The sequence below is a fragment of the Pinus tabuliformis genome, chromosome 9, assembly GCF_031772625.1.
Source record: "Pinus tabuliformis cultivar Carrire ecotype Pingquan chromosome 9, CPIR1, whole genome shotgun sequence".
NCBI lineage: Eukaryota > Viridiplantae > Streptophyta > Pinopsida > Pinales > Pinaceae > Pinus > Pinus tabuliformis.
This window is the reverse complement of record NC_142307.1, coordinates 320,281,361-320,302,291: the sequence shown is the minus strand read 5'-3', so window position 1 is coordinate 320,302,291 and position 20,931 is coordinate 320,281,361.

Here is a 20,931-nt window from a genome sequence, read left to right as displayed (position 1 = left end):
GTGGAGATGTGGATAGGGGAGGGATTGGTTAGTAGCATAGACAAAAGCCAATTAATGGTAGTAGGAGGTAGATATGTAAATCTTTTAGTAGAACGTTGCTTGTTTGAGCATGTTAGCAATGATAATGTCATTGGCTAAAAGAAGTGGATAAAATTTCATGAAATTATTCATGATATGGTGCTTCATATTAGTGAAAAGGAAGAGAAATGCTCATTTAGAACAAGTCAAAAGCTAGACTAGTTTCTTGGAGAACAAGTGATGGACGATTGCAAGAGAATAACAATTCGTTATTATAATGATATTGCATTTCTGCCCACAGATTTCAGATGTCCAACACTTGGAACTTTGATCTTAGCCCAAAATAAGGGTTTAAGAGAAGTTCCAAATGGCTTCTTACTCAATCTCCCCTCTCTAAGGGTTTTGGATCTTAGCGACACCAATATAACATCGTTGCCAGAGTCGATGTGGCAACTCAAACAACTTGAGTTTCTGGGGTTGAATGGCACCAACATCAGTACTCTGCTTGCTGAGGTATGCAATCTTTCTTGATTGCAATTTGTGCATCTTCGACACTGTCGAGAGCTAAAATCGTTGCCATGTACAATAGGAGAGTTGAAAAATCTCAAGCAGTTAGATCTAGATTATTGTGAGAGGTTAGCGGGGATTCCATGTGGGATCTCTCAACTTACGTCATTGAACAAGCTAGGCTTTTTCTTGTTAATGGGAAAGGTTGTGCTGGGCATGGATGAAGCTGAGAGTGGTATGTGCAGTTTGAAGGATTTTACAAATTTTCCAAATTTGATGGAGCTCAGTGTACATGTCAAAGTAGGAAATATAGTAGATGGAAAAAGGTGGGGAATAAAAGTGGGTCCAATGGGAACTTGGTTGCAGATGAAGCATTTGGTATTGCAATTTGATAGGAATGAGCTTGAGGTAATGGAGGATCTTCCCCCGGACATGCAAAACATGAAGAACTTGCAGACATTTGGTCTCTTTAGATATCAAGGGATAAGTTTTCCCAATTGTACTTGTGACTTTGAACGACTGGAGCACTTGTGGTTGATCAATTGTGACCAACTGGAAGAGCTTCCACCATTGGAGAGATTGCCAAATTTTAGTGTATTGAAATTACAAATGTTAAATAAAGTGAGGGAGTTAGGGATTAGGGCTTAAGCTTTAACACAAGGAACTTAGCAAGAATAGGTAGGACCCCCAATGGAGTTGACAATGGGCCTTAAGGGAGTTCCATCCTTGTGAATCTTGGGGAGACCATAGATTCTAGGAGTGATAGGGTTGCTTTCAATGAGTTTATGGTGCAGGGAACTCATTAAGCTAAAGGATTTAATGGCAAGTGCCACATTCCTAGCAACCTTCTTTAAAGGATTCTTGGGAAGATTTTTGTAGCTACCACTATTATGAAGATGATCCAACATCTTGTTGTGGTAATCAGGTTTCTTTAACTTGTCCATTGGAGGTCCTACCTACCTTCTTGGTAAGTTCCTTGCGTTAAAGCTTAAGCCCTTGGTTGGTCGTACGAAGTCCTTCGTTAAAGACTCTACTTCCTTTATTGAGGAGCTCAAGGACATCAAGCTTGACCCTGGGGACATTCTTGTTAGTTTTGATGTTGTTTCCCTGTTCAATTGCATCCCTATTAATGTGGCCATGGAGGTGATCAACCGCCTAACAGATCCTGACACTACTAAGTTAGATGAGATATGTCTCACCTCTACCTTTTTCTGTTTTGAGGGAGAGTTCTTCGAGCAAACCTGCGGGGTTGCCATGGGCTCACCCATTTCCCCTGTCGTTCCTAATCTTTTCATGGAAGATTTTGAGTCTAAGGCTCTAAACTCTTCCCGGCTCTTGCCAAAGCTTTGGAAAAGATATGTGGATGACACCAATGATATCTGGTCTCACGACCAAGAAGAATTAGGTCTCTTCTTTGATCATCTCAACAATCAATCCTCAGCCATTAAGTTCACTATGGAGCAGGAAGTTGATGGTTTCCTTCCGTTCCTCGATATTCTTATTTCTAAGAATAGTGATGGTTCCCTCGCCCACCAAGTTTTTCGGAAGAAAACGCATACTGAGTAGTATCTTCATGCTAGTTCCCACCATTTCCTGGCTCAAAAGATGGGTGTTCTCAATACCCTTGCTACACGGGCCCTAAGGATCTCAGATAAGAAGAGTTTTGAGAAGGAAAAATCCCATCCCCTTGATGTCTTTGTTGAGAATGGTTATAGTAGATACATGGGTCAGAAGGCTTTCCTTAAAGCTTCCAAGAATTCTCTGGCTCAAAGGGAACGGAAGGAACGAGTACTAGGTGTCCATCTTCCGTATGTTCAGGGGACTACTGATAAGATTGGAAGGATTCTCAGGATGCATAGTGTCCCTGTGACCTTTAGGCCCCTGAACACCATTCACATGTCCCTCAGATCAGTGAAGGATCCTATCGACCCTAAAGATATGAAAGGTGTGTACATGATCCCCTGTTCCTGTGGGACCCCCTATATTGGGGAGACTGGTCGCTCCATTAATCAAAGGATTAGTGAGCATGCAACAGACCTTAAGCATAGGCGAACTAAGTCTTCCGCTTTAGCTGAGCATGCTGAGAAAACCAATCATCATGTTTGCATTGAGGAGGCTACTGTTATTGCTAAGGTTTCACACTTCCATCATCGGAAATTTAGGGAAGCACTTGAGATTGAAAAGAGGCTGAGCAATCTCAATAGAGAAGATGGCTGGAAAATCAGTGGGTCCCAGCACTCTCTTCCTAGTCATTTTTTCCGCTCCCTTCACCGCCCACCCTCCCCCCCCTTTTTTAGTATATTCCATCTACTTTCTTAATTAATTTTTATTATTATTATAACCATCTACTTTCTTAACTAATTTATCTATTTTTATTTAGATCAACTTAATATATTTATTTATTTTTTTAAGGATTTTTAAGTTAACTTAATGTTAGTTTCTCGATTTTATTTACTCTTATCTATTATTATTATTATTATTATTATTATTATTATTATTATTATTTATTTTATTATTTTTATTTAATTTTATTATTTTTTTTGACTTATTTTATTTTTCTCGTTTTTATTTTTGTTTTTTATTATTATTTATTTTTAAGTTGACTTATATTATTTTTCTCATTATTATTTATTTATTTATTCATTTTTTTTTAACCATTTCTTTCTTATTTTTTTATTTACTTTTTTACATTTAATTGATTTATTTAATTATGTATTTTTCTAGCTAACTTGTACATACATATAATTTATTCATATAAGAAAAGGTCCTTTTTATAACTAATTTCCATTTAAATACTAATTTAAATACCAATTTTTTATTATTTATTAATACTTTTTAACTAACTATTATCATAAATTTAAATCATTTATATATATATTTTAAGGGATTGGTCCCCTAAGATAACTTATTTCTCTTAAAATTATTAAAAAAAGTTTTGATCTCGGTCCAATAGTAAAAAGTAGCTGTTGGTCAAGCTAGCCGTTGGAGGCTCTGCTCACTCTATTTAACTTGCTAAGCTGGATCTGTTTCTTCAACTTGTCCTGACAATGTACCAGACTGATTGGTTCGAAACGCGTCGACAAATGGTATCTCATGTGATCTTCACCGAAAAATCTTTTGTAAATTTTCAATTAATTAAAGAGTATCCAGAAGTACTTTGTTTAAATAGAGTAAATGAAAAATGAAATTAATTTAATATAAATGTTTTTTATTTTTATTTTAATCATTATTATTATAATTTTTTTAAATATAATAAATGTAATTTTAAAGCAGTGTGTTTTAAATATAAACATAAAATTTAGAAAGTTAAAAATCAATTTAATTTTAATAAAAAATATTCTTCTTTATTATATATATATATAATAAGAAAAATAATGTTATGTTCTATTTTTAAAAAAAAAAAAAATATATATATATATATATATATATATATATATATATATATATATATATATATATATATATATATATATATATTATTTTTTAAATATTATAAGGTTTTGTATTAATTATTTTAATTTTTAATTTAGAGAGTTTTTAATTTTTTATCATTTATTTAATTTTATTATTATTATTATTATGGTTATAAACTAAATGTTTCTTCAATGTCTTTTTACCAATATTCAATTTAAAGTATTTTTGTAAAGTAAAAACAAATTTTTAAATTGAAAATTTAATTGAATGAGTAAAGTCTGTTTAGCTTAATTGCATTTTTGGAACTTTTAAATTGAATATTTTAATTGAATGAAAATTTAATTTAATTGCAATTAATCTAAACCCACCTTACACATTTTAGCAAACCATGATTTTGTGATCTGAATTGGATCCTCAAACACTCTTACAGTTTCATGAACTCTGTAAAACTCATACCGATGTTTCAAAGTGCTATGGATGTCGAGCTTTTCAGAAATAACCTCTGAACAATGGCAATTTGTGTTAAACACGAAGCAACAAGGACCCTCGGTCAAAGTGCGCAGACCATTGGCCCATGGTAACCACGCGCTGGCGCAACTTGGCAAACCGAAGGTCAGATCCAAAAATAGAGGCAGTTTCTGATACGTGCAGGGCGTCCAGCTCAGTGAAGGAAAGCCCCGAGCGCTCGGTCACGAGGGAAGTATAAAACCATACGGAAATCACCGATTTCGTTAGAAGGTGGGCCCCACGCTAAAATTGGCAGGATATCGAAAGGACCGCAAGTGGTAAGTGGGTTCGACCGAGTCCTGCTTGATGCCACAGAATGGGTGACACGCATCTGGCGGATGAGAGAGAAAACTGCTCACATCCCGCGGGTAAAGGGCATGCTACTTACCCACCCTATATGGACGAAGACCGTAGGATCTGGAGGCCCCAGATCAATGGCGGAGAAGCAATCCAATGGATGATCGGATTTGACAGGGAAATAGGCTGAGGCAGATAAGATTTGAGATCCGGCATGACTGATAAGTTGGCAGAGGAAACAATTTCACGGGCAATCTTGGAGCAATGGAAATAACGACCGTTCAAAGAGAACTGACACTCAGTTCGTGAGGAAACAAGTGGCCACCTCTCTGTGAAGCGTTACAGTGATGATGACACAAAGTAGGGGAATTCTAGTGGATAGAGGTAGGAGATCCAGAGAGCCAGGAAGCAGAAATGAACAATCAAGGAGCAGATTGGCTTTAAGCCACGAACATATAGAGGAAGCAGGGGGAAGTAGGAAATGAGAGCAAAGAGAGAGAGAGCAAAGCAAAATTCCAGAGAACAGAGAAGCTGAGTTGACCTGCAGAGCAGCAACATCGAGCAGACAAAGACATAGAGAGTCCAAGAGTCAATGAACTCCAGGGAAGGCTTGAGAGGTTAAAGCAACTCTTTTGTGTATACCTGTCAGGTATTGAGTACCAAATTTCACTCATACAACTAAGACCAGTTGAGGTCGAGTTTCAGTAAGGTTAGTTTGTGTACTTTAGAGACTTGGGCGATCCAAGTACAGCCCTAGTGATCATCATCTGTTTAGTGAGACTCAATTTGAGCTCACTGTTGTAAAACTCTGCTTTTTAAGACACAATAGAAAGGCCACCATTGAAGGCTGGACCAGGAGATGTAACCCAGGAGGATTGGGTGAACTCCTTATTAAGCTTGTTGTGTTTTATGTGTTTTCTTACTGTTTTAGTGTCCGTGTATTTCACAATCTTTTCGATCCGTTGCATAAAATAACATAGGCACATCCCATCACATAAGTCTGTAATACCTTCATTAGTTAACTGAGATCATTCACGAGTGATTTCAGATCAAGTGGTATCAGAGCTCCTAGGTTGTTTAAGGTTAGACAAGCTTGTGTTGGATTTTGTTGTTGAATGCTAACTAGATCAAAGCTTAAATTAGGAGAAGGGGAGTTGGTCGAAACTAACCTGGAAATTGGAAGAGTCTGTCCTAAGAAGAAAATGTCGGAAGAAAGTCCCTTGGGACCAGACCCCCAATTTATAGATAGTTTCTTGGCCATGAGGTCCATGGTAGAGGAAATTTATAGGGAGTTTAAGAAAGGTAAAGATGTATATTCATCACACTCCAAAGAAAAAGGAGAAGAAGAATCTCTCTTCCATGACCACTCAATCCTGTCAATGCATGTAAAGGAGCTGCAATTAAGGAAAAGTTAGCAATAAACTTTCTCCAATATTGTGCTGCCCCTAGGAAGCTTCTAACTTCAATAGAAGATTTGGGTTTAGGCCAGTTTACAATGACTGCAACCTTAGAGGGATCTATCTTCAATTCACCACCCCCTACTATATGACCCAAATAATTTAGAGATGTTATTCCAAATTCACATTTTGATAATTTAACATAGAGATTTTCCCTTTTCAAAACATCTAGAGTCTGCTTTACATGCTGCAAATGTTCTTCCCATGTTTTACTAAATACAAGAATATAATCCAAATATACAATTACAAAATCGTCAATAAAAGGCCTGAGTACATCATTCATTACTCTCATGAAAGTGGCAAGAGCATTAGTTAAGCCAAAAGGCATAACTAGCCATTCATACAACCCTTGCTTTGTTTTGAAAGCAGTCTTCCATGCATCTTGCTATGCTACTCTGACCTGATGATAACCACTACGTAGGTCCAACTTGGAAAAGTAAACAACTTCTTTCAACTGATCCAATGGATCATCTATGCGAGGAAGGGGATAACGATTCTTGATCGTTATTTTATTCAGTGCTCGGTAATCAATGCAAATTCTCCATGAGCCATCCTTCTTTCTCACCAACACGATTGGAGATCCACATGGTGATGTGCTAGGTCTTATGATCCCTTTCTTGAGCAACTCCTGTACCTACTTCTTTATTTTTGCATTCTCTAAAGTCGATAATCTGTACATTCCGATGTTAGGCAATGGAGCATCTTGCTGCAAATTAATATCATGTAGAATTTCCCTTTTTGGTGGCAGACCTCTAGGTTCTTGAAATAATATATCATATTCTGAAACAACTTTTTCTAAATCAGCTTGCTATTTAGCATCACAACCCTCAAATATATTGGTTCATTCAGGTTTGTTTTCCTTTACAACCATCAGTGAAAATTCCTTGCATGAATTTACAATCCTTTTCATCTGCCTTGAGTTTATGAGAGTGTAATTATTTTTTATCTGATGAGCTCTTACAATATATTATATTCCCTCTTTTGTGAGTTGATACTTATTTTTGGCTCTATATAAAATAGCTTTTCTATCATACAAGTAAGGACTTCCTAAAACAATTCCACATATATCCAAGGGAATGACATCTAACTCAACCTCATCTACAAACACTGAACCAATGGCAAACCTAAGTTTACATTGTCTAGTCACTTGTAGTTTTTCTTTATCACATAACCAACCTAATGGACATGGCTTCTTGTGAGGTGTGGTTAGCAATCCTAGTTTCTTTACAAATGCTTCAGAAATTAAATTTACTTGTGAGCCACTATCAAACAAAGTATCAATCTTTTGATGCTTAGAAATAACTCTAGTATGAAAAAGCTCATGTCTTCTTCTCTCATTTTCTTCACTATCAATATTTTGGGTAGAATTACTAGAAGATGCTTCAGAATTTTTACCTTGTATACTTGTGGCTGCAATTGTTGTTTCATCACTTGAGTCTGACCCCAAATATTTTTGTATAGCAGTAGCAACTTTCTTCTTCTTGCCATCGAACTTTTTGGGTCTCAGATCCAGATGCAAAATCCAGCAGTGTTCATCATCATTCCCATCCTTCTTGTAGTGAGTGCAAGAAAGTTTGGTATTTTGTACAACATTAGCCTTCCTCTCTTTCCATTTCTGCTTCCTCTTTTCCTTGTTCTTACTTTCAGTGGGTTTGGATGATCCCTCAATCTCTGGGACCACATTCTTGCCTCTAGCCTCTAGATGGGTGGCTTGGACAGATACCTCATCTATGCTAGTAGGGTTAAACATGAGAATGGTATGTATCAAATAACTATGTAGACCACCTATATACTTCAACAAAGTTTCAAGTTAGTCTAATGAAATGCCTAGAATCAAAGCTCTTTTTCAAAATTCCTGGGTGTAGCTTTGTACACTTTGCCCTTTTAATTGGCGAAGAGTTTGCCAAATCATCACAACTTGTTGCATATAATCTAGTGGATAGAATTGTAGAAACAAATTCACTTCAGACAGAAAGAATTTTACCATGATTCTTCATGTCAGCTTGTGTTCGGCCTTCCCACCATACTAAAGAAATTCCTCGAAGACATAGGCTGGCCAGCTGAATCTTGATTTTGTCTGAGTCAATGCTCTATACCCTGCAATACACATCAATCTATCTAATCTAGTTATCCAGCTTCTCTGCATTCAAATCTCCATCATATATTGGCAAATCAAATTTAACATCTAATTTAATCAAAGATTCTTTCTTCTTTTTATTTTCAGGACTATCAGGAGGTGTGGGAAGCTTTTCTTCTTTCCCTTTGCCTTTAGAATGGTCATTTAGGGGAGATTCTTCTGCTTCTTTGTCATGGGAAGTTGAAGAATCTTCTCTCTGACCCTTCTTAAATTCTCTATACATTTCCTCTACCATGGCTCTCATAGTCAAGAAACTATCCATGAACTGAGGGTCTGATTCCAAAGGAGTCTCTTCTGACATTTTCCTCCTAGTGTAGACTCTACCAATTTCTAGGTCAAATTCAACCAATTTTCCTCTTCCTAATTTAATCTTTGATCTAGTTATCATTCACCAACAATCCAACACAAGCTTGTCTAACCTTAGCACCTAAAGCTCTGATACCACTTCATCTGTTATTGATCTAAGACAATTAATGAGGTATTACAGACTCATGTGCATGGATGTGCCTATGTTATTTTTTGCAATGGATCAATAAGATTGCGAAATACACAGGCAATGAAGCAGTAAGGAAAACATAAAAGGCAACACATATAAACACAACAAGTTTAATAAGGAGTTCACCCAATACTCATGGGCTACGTCTCCTGGTCCAGCCTTCAGTAGTGGCCTCTCTATTATGTCTTCAAAGCAGAGTTTTTACAACAGTGAGCTCAATTTGAGTCTCACACAACAGGTACAAACCAGTAAGAATTTACTTGGATCCCCCAAGTCTCTCAAGAGTACACATACTCTCCTCACTGACTCTTTGTCTCTGTTGGTTACAATAGAATGAGCCCAATCTGAGACTCAATACATGACAGGCGTGCAGAGGAGTTAGCTTGAACCTCTCAAGCCTTCTCCCTCTGTATCTGTCTTAACTCTGGCTCGATGCTGCTTTTGCTTCTGCAAGTCAGCTTGGCTTCTTCTCTCTGCTTTCGGCTTACTGCTCTCTTACTGCTCTTGTCTCTGCTCTCTGTCAATCTGTGGCTTTAAAGCCATCTGCTTCCTGACTGTTCATTTCCGCTTCTCGAGTTCCTGATTCCTCGCCTCTGTCCGTCTGAATCCCTTCTTTCGGCGTTTACAGTCACTACATAACGCTTCACAGGGAGGTGGCCACCTATTTTGTAATGGATGAGTGTCAGTTCTCTTGGACATGTTTGAATGGTTGTTATTTCCATTTTCTCCAAGAATGCTCGTAAAACACAAATCTTCTGCTAACACATCGTCTGTATCGGACTTCAAATCCCATGCGATCTTGCTCTATAACCTTGTCAAATCTAGTCATCCATCAGGACATGTCTCCGCCATTGATCTGGGCCCCCAAATCCTATGGTTATTGCTTATATCGGGTGGTTGAGTAGCTTGATGGTTACCCGTCTGATGTGAGCGATTTTCTCTCTCTTCCGCTGGACGCATGGCAATCGCCATGTGGCATCGGGCGGGACTTGGTTGAAACCGGTTACCACCTCGAAGCCCTTCTGATATCTTGTCGGTTTTGTGGAATCCCACTCTGACGGAACCAAAACAATATTTTTCCGTGTTTCATAATTATTTCGGGTCCGGGTGCTCAGGGCTTCTCTTCACTGAGAGGTTTGCCCTGCGATATGCGATTAGCGACTTGTCGCTAATCGTATATTGGAAACTGCCTCCATTTCTTAGATTTTTTCTTGCATTTTCCAGTTGGTGTTAGTGCACGTTACCATGGTACGCCGCTCTATGTGCTAGATCGATGGCCCTCGTTGATCCGCACTAATCGTCATTCTCATCTTTCATGAGGATTCCTCCGATAGCTTGATCTTTATAAGACTTTGAATTTTTGGCATGATTTAAAGAGTTCATGAAAACGTTAGAGAGTGTATTATGATCCTTTTGGATCAAGAGGGCTTGCTCTTAAAATATGAGAAGTTTTCCGAGTGAGAAGCCGACCAACTAACTGGTGCCCTGGCTGGGAAAATGACACAATTTTTTGAGGGAGAGAGTGACGGGCACTTGGTGTCTATCCAGCCTGTCTACGAAATTTTCTCGGTAAGCAGAGTGGGCATGGTCCGCAACCTCTGCGCAATTTTTGAGGGGAGTCAGTCCCGGGGTGACTACCCAGTCAAACTCTCTAGTTGAGTAGCAAGAGGGTTGATTGATCGACTTACGAGCAGCACAACCTGAAGTGGCTTTCTGGGTGCTTATGTGCTTTTTTAGGTGACAGTTGGTTGAGTCGATGGTGGGGTCAAGGTTCGGTTGTTAGAGGGTGATCTGGTCATCAGAGCTTCAACAATACGACTAAGTGTGTGAGTGAGTGAAAATGCACATAAGCAATCTTGTAAACAAAAACTCACATGACTTGACAACAAGACGACTCAAACCATCAAGACACACATGCTCAACATGACTGAGTGACGGTCTGCGTTGACAAGTGTGTCATTTGTGATTGATCGCTAGATAACCATGATGACACTTGTCCGACAGTGTGTACGACTCTGTGTGTGAGAAAAACAGATGTTTACATAGCGAACACAACATTTGCACACGAAGCATAGACCTTGTGTATGACCAAAACATGGTCGCAAGCGAGACATTGTTACCAACATGCAAAAGCTACCCATTGAATAGTTAAGTAAGGCGGGTGCAAAGACTTACACGAGCCCACAAGGTGAGCCTGAGTGCATGCAATCATCAAGTAAAAACTCAAGCGAGGCTCTGAAATTGAATGCAAGCCAAAATTTTGGAGGGCATTGCAGCTGATACAATAGATTCCATAGAAAAATCCCATAAAAAAGGCAGTACATAAATTTAAAATCCTCGTAAATAATCCATCAAGTCTATAAAATTAGTTTTATTGAGTCTAATAATAAACAGTTGATGGAAACTAGCCATACAAGGAAGTGAAACCATTGACTAAATGCAAATGGGATAATAAATCATTGAAGAAGGCTTAACACCAATGGGTTGTTATGAACTTCTCACACCAAGAAACTGGTAGTTAGAGATGCGTAATGGGTAAATGATGGTAACTCAGATGACAAGGAAGTAAAAATTTTCAACAAAATCAAGATGGGATGGAAAATCATTCAAACATACCTAATGCCGATGGGTTATGAACTTCTTACACCATGAAATTCATAGTTACGAGCGCCCGTAAGTAGACTCTTAGTAAAATCCACACACTGGGCAGAAGAAAAATGAAAATGTCCTTGACAGAGATAAATTTTGCATTTCTTAGGTAGAACTGTGAGAAAAAATGAAGAGATGAGTTTCAGAATTTTTGTACCAAGAATCCATACATCCATTTTGCATTTCTTAGTTAGAACTGTGAGAAAAAATGCGGAGATGAGTTTCAGAACTTTTGTGCCAAGAATCCATATATCCAAGTGTAAGTTGCTAGTTGACTTCATAGGGCCAAGTATAGGAAAAATTATTTAAATAATAAAATTTATAATTTAATTGGTAATTAGATGATAGTTTATTAACATTATGTTAAAATTAGTATAGATTTATCTTAAGTCTAAAGATATAAGATGACTAGAAAGAAAATAATTTTAACTTATTTTAGAATACAAAATATAATTTGTAATTTTTCATTGTTAATATATATATATATATATATATATATATATATATATATATGAAGTTGATATCTTACATAAATGAGTTAACATACATTTCATTTAAATTTCTTGTTTAAATATTTTTGAAAGTTTAAACATCTTACTCAGATTTTTTAAATTCTAATTATTTTACTTGAAATTATATTAATTGATACAAAAAACTAACTAAACATGCATATGGCAATCTCTGGTTTTTCTTTGGGTATGGCTGTAAGTGAATGTTGGCCTTCCAAACTTGTTTGTGCGATTGTCAATGGACTTCTCCGGTGGCACAAGTCTATCTTGGCTCTGGAGGTGCGCTTGCTCGAATTCTTTTCACATAGTAAGTTCTTGGTCTCGTTCTGTCATTCTTCTGCGGTTTGGTTTCGGAATCTGGTCTCTCGTCCGATGATTGTCACTTGTTGTTGTTGTTATTGTCCTTTGTCTTTGCTACGGTGTGTAAATCGATTAACTTTTGGTGCCCATGAACTCAGGTGACAACATGATGGTCTTCCGCAGCTACAAACCAGGTAAATAGTTGATTGTGGGGTGTGTGGAATGATGCAATTAAATTTGTGCATGGTCCATTAATTGTGTCGAGGTTTGTGTAGTGTCTCATATGCAGAGCAGCTGATGATGCTACAAGGTTATTGCACTACATTGGAGTGAAGCAATCATTCATCGTCTACTTGTAATAAGTATGTATTTTGTAATTTTGTATTTTGTATGTTATAGTGTTGCCATTTAGTTTATGATTGCTCACTAGTTCATGATTGTGGGATTACCGCAATATTTCCTTATTCTGCTTGCAATTTCCCATTTTAATAGGGGTTAAAGCCTATTGGTGGTTTATTTCACATTGTATTGTATTTGTTAACATTGTATCCCTATCGTGGGGTTACTACCATTTTGCCAAATGCTACTTGTATACAATCCACCATGGGATTTATGAGTCATCTGTACCAGATCTTGCTAATGTAGTTCATTCATGACCATGGGACTAATGCTCTATTTTCTGAGTCTACTCTCAATTTCCCATTCTTACAGGGGGTTGAATCCTAGTAGGCTAGTAGTAGTCTGTTGTTCATTGTATATTATTCGCTAACATGCTATACATGTAGTAGGGTAGCTATGCATGATATGCCCTTTTGATTTATGATAGTATGCTTGCGCCAACTTATGCTATTTTATGCTATTTTATTTTATATCCTTTTATATATATATATATATATATATATATATATATATATATATTTTGAAATTCATAATATCATTTACAGTTTAGACAAAAGTAATACAACACATTTATAAACTCTCTTGTTGTCAAGTATTTTGACATTATACAGCCTTGTAATTTTTATTGTTGTCAAGTATTCTCCGACTTTCACTTAATTAGTCATCAAGCTCATGTATTTACTGATTCACAGTATACAGGTTTTATCTTTTCTCCTCTCTTCACAAATATGGTATGTTTATCTAGGTCAGTGATTATAATTTAAAAGTCACAACCTAGGATTGAATTTTAGTTTATTTGAGGAGTCATAATGATGACCTACAAAATTGAAGTGTCAACATTGGAATTTGGGAATACTTGTAAACTAGGTGGATTAATGAGAAAACATTGAACATGAAGCATAAGAACATATGTTATTGGAAATTCTAAATGATACTTCAATAAGAATATGCACATTTGAGGATGTATAATGGATAACCAAAATATGAATAGTGATCATGAAATTTTAATTTTGGTGTTGAAGATTTAAAAAATAATTGTGCAACAAATAATATCTTAATGATGAATTTCACTAAATTTCATTGAGAAAGAAGAATACATGGCTAAAAGTTAGAGGCCATTTAAAATTTAATGATGTACTTAAAATAAGTATACCTATGGGGTAAATGGACAACTTAGTAGTTGGAAAAAGTGGGAATGATTATTAAAAAGTAATCAGTATCTTGATGAAAACATGACACTAATAAGATTGGTGAGATAACCTAGATCCTAGGGAGACGTTGAATAATCTTATTTCATAGTTGGTATTTAGAATTGATTCATGATAAGAATGATTATAGCATTATTGTTCTATATTTTATGTGTATTGAGATGATTATCATATTTATGATGAGGTTTCGTGATATGATGCTATCATGTTAATGATGCACAAGTGATTCTTATAGTGATGATGTATCCTTATGATGATGCTGATATGCATAGGAATTATGATGCTATAATATGAGGTTTATTGACATCTGGTTCATTTATTATGTGAAGTCATGATATGTCTTTGATTCAAATATGTTGATGTTATAACTTATGATGGTATTTCATGAGGTAAAGCATATGATAGCTGCATACAAATTTATGACATGCATGAGCATGCAGTTCGTTATTATTCATAATGTTGCGATTAACAATGATGAATGTTCTCATGATGACATGCAAGACTTGGCATGTGGATTATTTTTTATGATACTATGATGGTATAGCTAATGCATTGGTTGCATATTGAGATGTGGTGATTGACAGGAAATCACAAATGGGCCGAGAGGGCTAGTTTATTTGATGATCTCGTAGGAGCCCATACCTGCGAGGGAGAATATGTAACACCATATGGGCCGGCGACAAACTCAATCAACACTACATATGCCAGTGGTTCCTTTGTCTTGTGTAGCTCTTGATGGATAGCTCTTAAAGGGCTATGGGACCATCTTGAGGAGGCCAAGTGCCTGATGTTCTAGGCTAGGTGCCTGTTATTGGATTGGGATGCCGAAGTCTGGTGGGGGTGTAAGGACTTCGATGCCCAGGGTTGTGCGCCTTAGTAGTTGTGGAGGGAGTGGGCCAACCTTGTGAGATGCCCGGAGTCATTGAGTACTGTACCGGATGCCTGCTTTGGGGTAGATGAGGTCTGAGTCAAGCGCGAGCCTTGGGGCCAGCCTTGGACTAGGATACAGATAGGGAGGCTTATGCCTGGTTCCTAAAGTGGGAAAAAGGACAGAGATTCCTTGAGATTTCCCAGGTGTTGTGAAACTTTCGATGCCTGCTGGTTATACTAGTTCAGTAGAGGGTGTAGTGCAAACATGAAGTAATAAATAACTAAATAAATAAAATATTATATAATTCAACTTAACTTCGGGACGATGTTCCTTAAAGTGGGGAAGTATGTAATGTCCCTTAATAATAAATAATAATAATAATAAGAATAAATAATAAATAATAAATAATATAATATAATATTAAAATACAAGAAAATAAATAATAAACAATAAATTAAAAAATAGTAATAATAAAAAAATAAAAAATAATAAAAAATAATAAATAACAATACTAAAGCTCTAAATAAATATAAAATGAAATAAAACAAGAAAAGCAATAAAGTTGTATGTAGACACATGGAGTGTGTGCATGTAGTTCCCCTTCCAATGTTTGCTCTATTTAATAGATGGTGAGGAAGATGAGAGGCATTCCATCATTCCATGATTTCATCATCCATTCTCTTGGGAGAATAGTGTTATGAGACAAAGGATCCCTGGCAGTAGTATGTTGATTGAGGGCTCAGGGGTGGGCAGTTGTAGCAAGATTTTGTGCAACTGAGCCTACGGTTGGGTGGAGAGTCATCCCCAAGACTTTGTTGCAGGTAGCAAAATTCAACTAGCGTTCCACAGGTAAGTTGTCTCTCTCTTCACTCATATTTTTGTAATTTAATGTTAACTAGCTGATAAAGTGCTTTTGATTATAAATTGCTTGATTAATCCAATTAATTATGTGTTGTTATTTTGGGGCTATTACATATGGTATTAGAGCACTTTATGTAATAATGGAGATCTGAGAACTTTTATGCAAAAACAAATTTCTGAGAAGAATTGCAACTACAAAATAGAGGCTTGACAGTTTAATAATGAGATTAACATAGTAATTTCGAAGAATTGCATTTTGCATTTGCTAAAATTAAGTGTTTCTTCTGAAATATCATAATAATTCATTACGAATAAGATTCTGATAGAAGAGTATGGAGAAAAATAAAAGAAGATTAAAATTAAAGAAAAACTGAAAATTTTGGTAGTTAGCATACTAGAGTATTAGAATAATAAAAAAATGTCTTCCACTAAAAACATAGTTATTTAAAAGTAATCATACAAGATTATATTTAATTTGACACCAATAAAAGGAACTAAATATAGAACAAGCATGTTTATGGGTTAAACCCCCAAAGCATGAATTATTTATGAAAGTGAAAAGCGAATGCAGTGTGCAGCTCCCTCCCCTCAGTTACTAGCACCTCCAATGTTCTTCCTCCAGTGAATTAATCATCAAGTTTAGTGGTATTAAAAATCATTTTGGACGATTTGGGTACATTGGAGCAACTGACTGTATATTTGGTTATGGATATGATAAATGCCTTTCAATAGTTGGGTCAGTTGAATATAAAAAAAAATGCAAATGCATGCGTATAATATTATAATGATTTACCTCAATCGAGAATTATACTTTGGGAAGGAAGATTACATACCTAGTAACAAAAATTACTTTCACCATGTTATAAAAAAAAAGAATGACATTAGTACATTTTTTCCAATATTAGAGCAAATACCCACTACTAGCCATATTAGCACAAATAGAATACACAGAAATAAAAATGATCTAATGCTAAAATTGAGAGCTCAAAGTCATTGCTTCTGCAACCAGAAAAGTAAAGAACTTCAAAAGGTTTCTTCTGTACAAGTTGGTGTCACACAGTGCACTAGCTTCCATGGAAATTTCCTTTGCACACGTTGGGCGTTACATAGGGCACAAACTTCCATAAAGCTTGATCATGACAGATGCTAGTCTTTCGTCCAATGCCTAAACAATCTTAATAAATTATACGAGCTGGAAAACTTTTCTCAAATGTTACGAGTACACATCCAATCCATTCTCAAATTAGGCATGTCAAGTAACCTCTTGAGCAGAGCTTTCTACTCAAGCAACACTTTAGACCCCTCATTATAAATATATTTGATCCAGTCCTTGCCAAAGTATTCTCATCATCTTTAAATAATCCTCACATCACAAACTTCAAATTGCACACAAGTTGATATGCAAGGAATGGTAGTCCTGGTTTCATAGCCACCAAGGACTGCAGTAAGAGACAAAATCTTAGTTGACATCCACCAATGCCATTTAAACCAGTCTAAAAACACAAAATAGTGTGCCTTGAACATGATCGAATGTCGGCTCTTGAGTGAAATACAAAACCTGAGAATTTGTAAGAATGACATTAGAAAGTGGGACACTGGGAAAAATGCCCTTTTTCCCCTTTTGAGAAAGGTATGGCAGTGCAGTTATCACTGCCCAAGAGACAACCAGGTTAGAGGTTAGTGGAATAAATATGTTGAAAGTTGAAACTAAATATTTACCCATTGAGATGGATGCATGTTATCTGTAAAGTAAGATTCTAAACTTTTGCTGCAAGACTAGGTTCATAAGGCATTCCAACGAGATTGTTTCTCCCATTCAACTGTGATCTAGTTTGTGTGTAAGCCCTGTTTTCTGGCAACCACTGCCAACTCCGGTCCCTCATGTCATAGATCAATGATTGCCACCCACGGTTCAAGTTCAAAACTATAGGTAGAACCCTTACCTGATTTCGGTTGAAGTCTGCTAACTGCAACAAGGTTTTGGGGACGACTCTCCACCCAACCGTAGGCTCAATTGCATAAGGTCTTGCTACAACTAGCCACCCCCAACCCTCAATCAACGTAATACTGCCAGTGAATCCTCTGTCTTAGAACACTATTCTCCCAAGAGAATGAATGATAGAATCTTCAAATGAGGGAATGCCTCCCATCTTCCTCACCATCTAATAAATAGAACAAACATTGGAAGGGGAACCACATGAACACACTCCATGTGTCTACATGCAACTTTATTGCTTTCTTGTTTTATTTCTTTTTGATAGCTTTACTAATTTTTTTACTGTTTTCTTGTTTTATTTCAATTTATTTTTATTTAGAGCTTTAGTATGGTTATTTATTATTTATTACTATTTTTATTTTTATTCTTTTTTTATTCATTGTTTATTATTTATTTTCTTGTATTTTTTTAATATTATGGTTATCTATTATTATTATTATTATTTTTTATTATTTTTTATTTTTTATTATTATTATTTATTATTAAGGGAGGGACATTACATTCTCTCCCACTTTAAGGAACTTCATCCTGATGTTATGTTGAATTGTTTATTATTATTATTTATTACTTCATGTTTGCCCGACACCCTCTGTTGAACTAGTATAACTAGCAGGCATCGAAAGTTTCACAACACCTGGGAAATCTCAAGGAATCTCTGTCCTTTTTCCCACTTTCGGAACCAGGCATAAGCCTCCCCGGTCTGTATCCTAGTCAAAGGCTGGCCCCAATGCTCGCGCCTGACTCAGACCTCATCTGCCCCAAGGCAGGCATCCTACGGTTGGGTGGAGAGTCGTCCCCAAGACTTTGTTGCAGGTAGCAAAATTCAACTAGCATTCAACTAGCGTTCCACAGGTAAGTTGTCTCTCTCTTCACTCATTATTTTTGTAATTTAATGTAAACTAGTTGATAAAGTGCTTTTGATTATAAATCGCTTGATTAATCCAATTAATTATGTGTTGTTATTTCGGGGTTGTTACATACAGAAAAGCTCACTAAATCATTAACAGACCTCCGGTATATCATCTAAAGGGTACCTTACTTCGGAACTTATATTTATTTGCTTATGCGCAACTGTGGAGATTTATGTATTCGATGTGTCAAAGAAACTGGACTTAAAAGTATGATTACAAAGAAGATTCTAAAACATGTGAAGTTTGAAGATTCTCAAGTTCACTATTGATATATCAGATTGATTTCTTGTATGGTTAAGGCGTTTCTTGACAAATTGGATAGAAAAACCTAATTAAGCAATAAGGTATAGTTAATATAGAAATGAGTGCAAACTAAGAATTGCTACTAAATTTTGCATAAAATAGACCTGACCAAAAAAATAAAATAAGACCACAATTAATGCAAAAACAACTTACGAATCGACTATTTAGCTTAAGTTTATATTAAAAAAAAAACCTAAAGCAAGCCAAAAATGGCTGGTTTGACATAAGACATAAATAGGGATATCTATGATATAAAAACAATTTAGTGCTTTGGCTAGAAAATAGCAATAACTGAAGATGAGACATCGGATAAAAAATATTGACCTAAAACCCGCGATGAAAAATGGGTATAGCAAATATTATGGGCTGAAATCCAAGATCAAGAAAAGAGATATTGGTCTGAAGGTGAAAAATATGATGGATGGCGAAGATGTTAGAGATGTGATAAACCCTGCAAGAAATTTACTATTCACTCCTTACAACCCTTTCAGTTATGCTAGAGAAAATTCTTAAAACTCCTAATATGATGATATTTCGCTAGATCTTGGTCAATTAAGAGGAATAATAACCGTCGGCTTCACTAGAAAATTAACTAGTCTTGCACGATGAATGTTAGAAGAACTCCTAGAAAATTTTGCAAAGGATTTTATTTATTAAATTCCTCACTAAAGAGCAGATCAGATCTTTTCACGGCTTTTAGCTATTAGATTGGCTTTTAGCCTTTTTTTTTTTTTGAAAACCCTAAAATTAAAAATTACATGTACAGCGAGGGTTTGTAGACAAAAAGGGACATGTGGCCTCCCTAAAGTAACGATCTTGAAACTTTCAGAACAACTCGAGTTAAAAATTCCGAACAAAAAATATAATTTTTTTTAAGATGCCTATGGGCCCTAAGGGTTGAGCCTAGGCCTCTGATACCATATGTAATAGCCCAAAATAAACATGTAATTAATTAGATTAATCAAGTAATAAACATGCAATTATCCACTAATTAACATCAAAGTTCAAAACTATGAGTAGAGACACTTACCTGTAATTTCAGTTGAAGCCTACTAACTGAAACAAGGTTTTGGCGATGACTCTCCACCCAACCGTAGGCTCAATTGTACAAAATCTTGCTGCAACTGGCCACCCCGGAGCCCTCAATCAACGTACTACTGCAAGAGTATCTTTTGTCTCACAACACTATTCTCCCAAGATAATGGATGGTGGAATCATGGAATCATGGAATGCCTCTCATCTTCCTCACCATCTATTAAATAGAGCAAACATTAGAAGGGGAACCAGATCCACACACTCCATGTGTCTACTTGCAACTTTAATGCTTTCTTGTTTTATTTCTTTTTATATTTATTTAGAGCTTTAGCATTGTTATTTATTATTCTTTATTCTTTATTTACTATTACTATTTTTTTATTGTTTATTATTTATTTTCTTGTATTTTAATATTATATTAAAATAGTTTTCGGAGAAGGCCAATGTCCCGTGAATTGGCCAATGAGACCACGATCAACCAGAGATAAAGCTACTTGAATGGGGGTCTCTGGAGGCAAAGAGATCTCAGGAATTTCATCGAGCTTCTTAACAAATTTTGTTGCTTCATTTCTTTTTTTATGGGGAAAACCGGCAAGAAGCTGGTTGAAAGCGTCAATGGCAGGAGTGGAAGGCGGATCCTTAGAAGGACCTTGCGTCTCCATAGGTTCAAGCCTGAGGCCGGCTGCCACAAGGGCAGCCACACAGCAAAAACCCAACCCTAACCTAAAATCCTAATGCCTCGACAGATCAGGGATCAGATGCCGCAGGGATCAGATAGGGTAAAAACTCTTGTAATCGAATCATGTTGTTGCCACCTTTTATGTGTTATCATGTATTATAAAACGTATTTATTTCTATCTCATTTTTTACGACAAGTGGTTTCAAAGCCAAGAGATTGTGGCTTGTAGAAGGAGATATGGTTGCAAATGACACCATGTTGAGTGTAAAACTAACATAAAGAAGCCTCATTGGGATTTTATGTACATACATGATTATTGTATGAGAGGAAAGAGGTCTAGTAGGGTGATAAGAAACTAAATATTTAGATATAGGAAA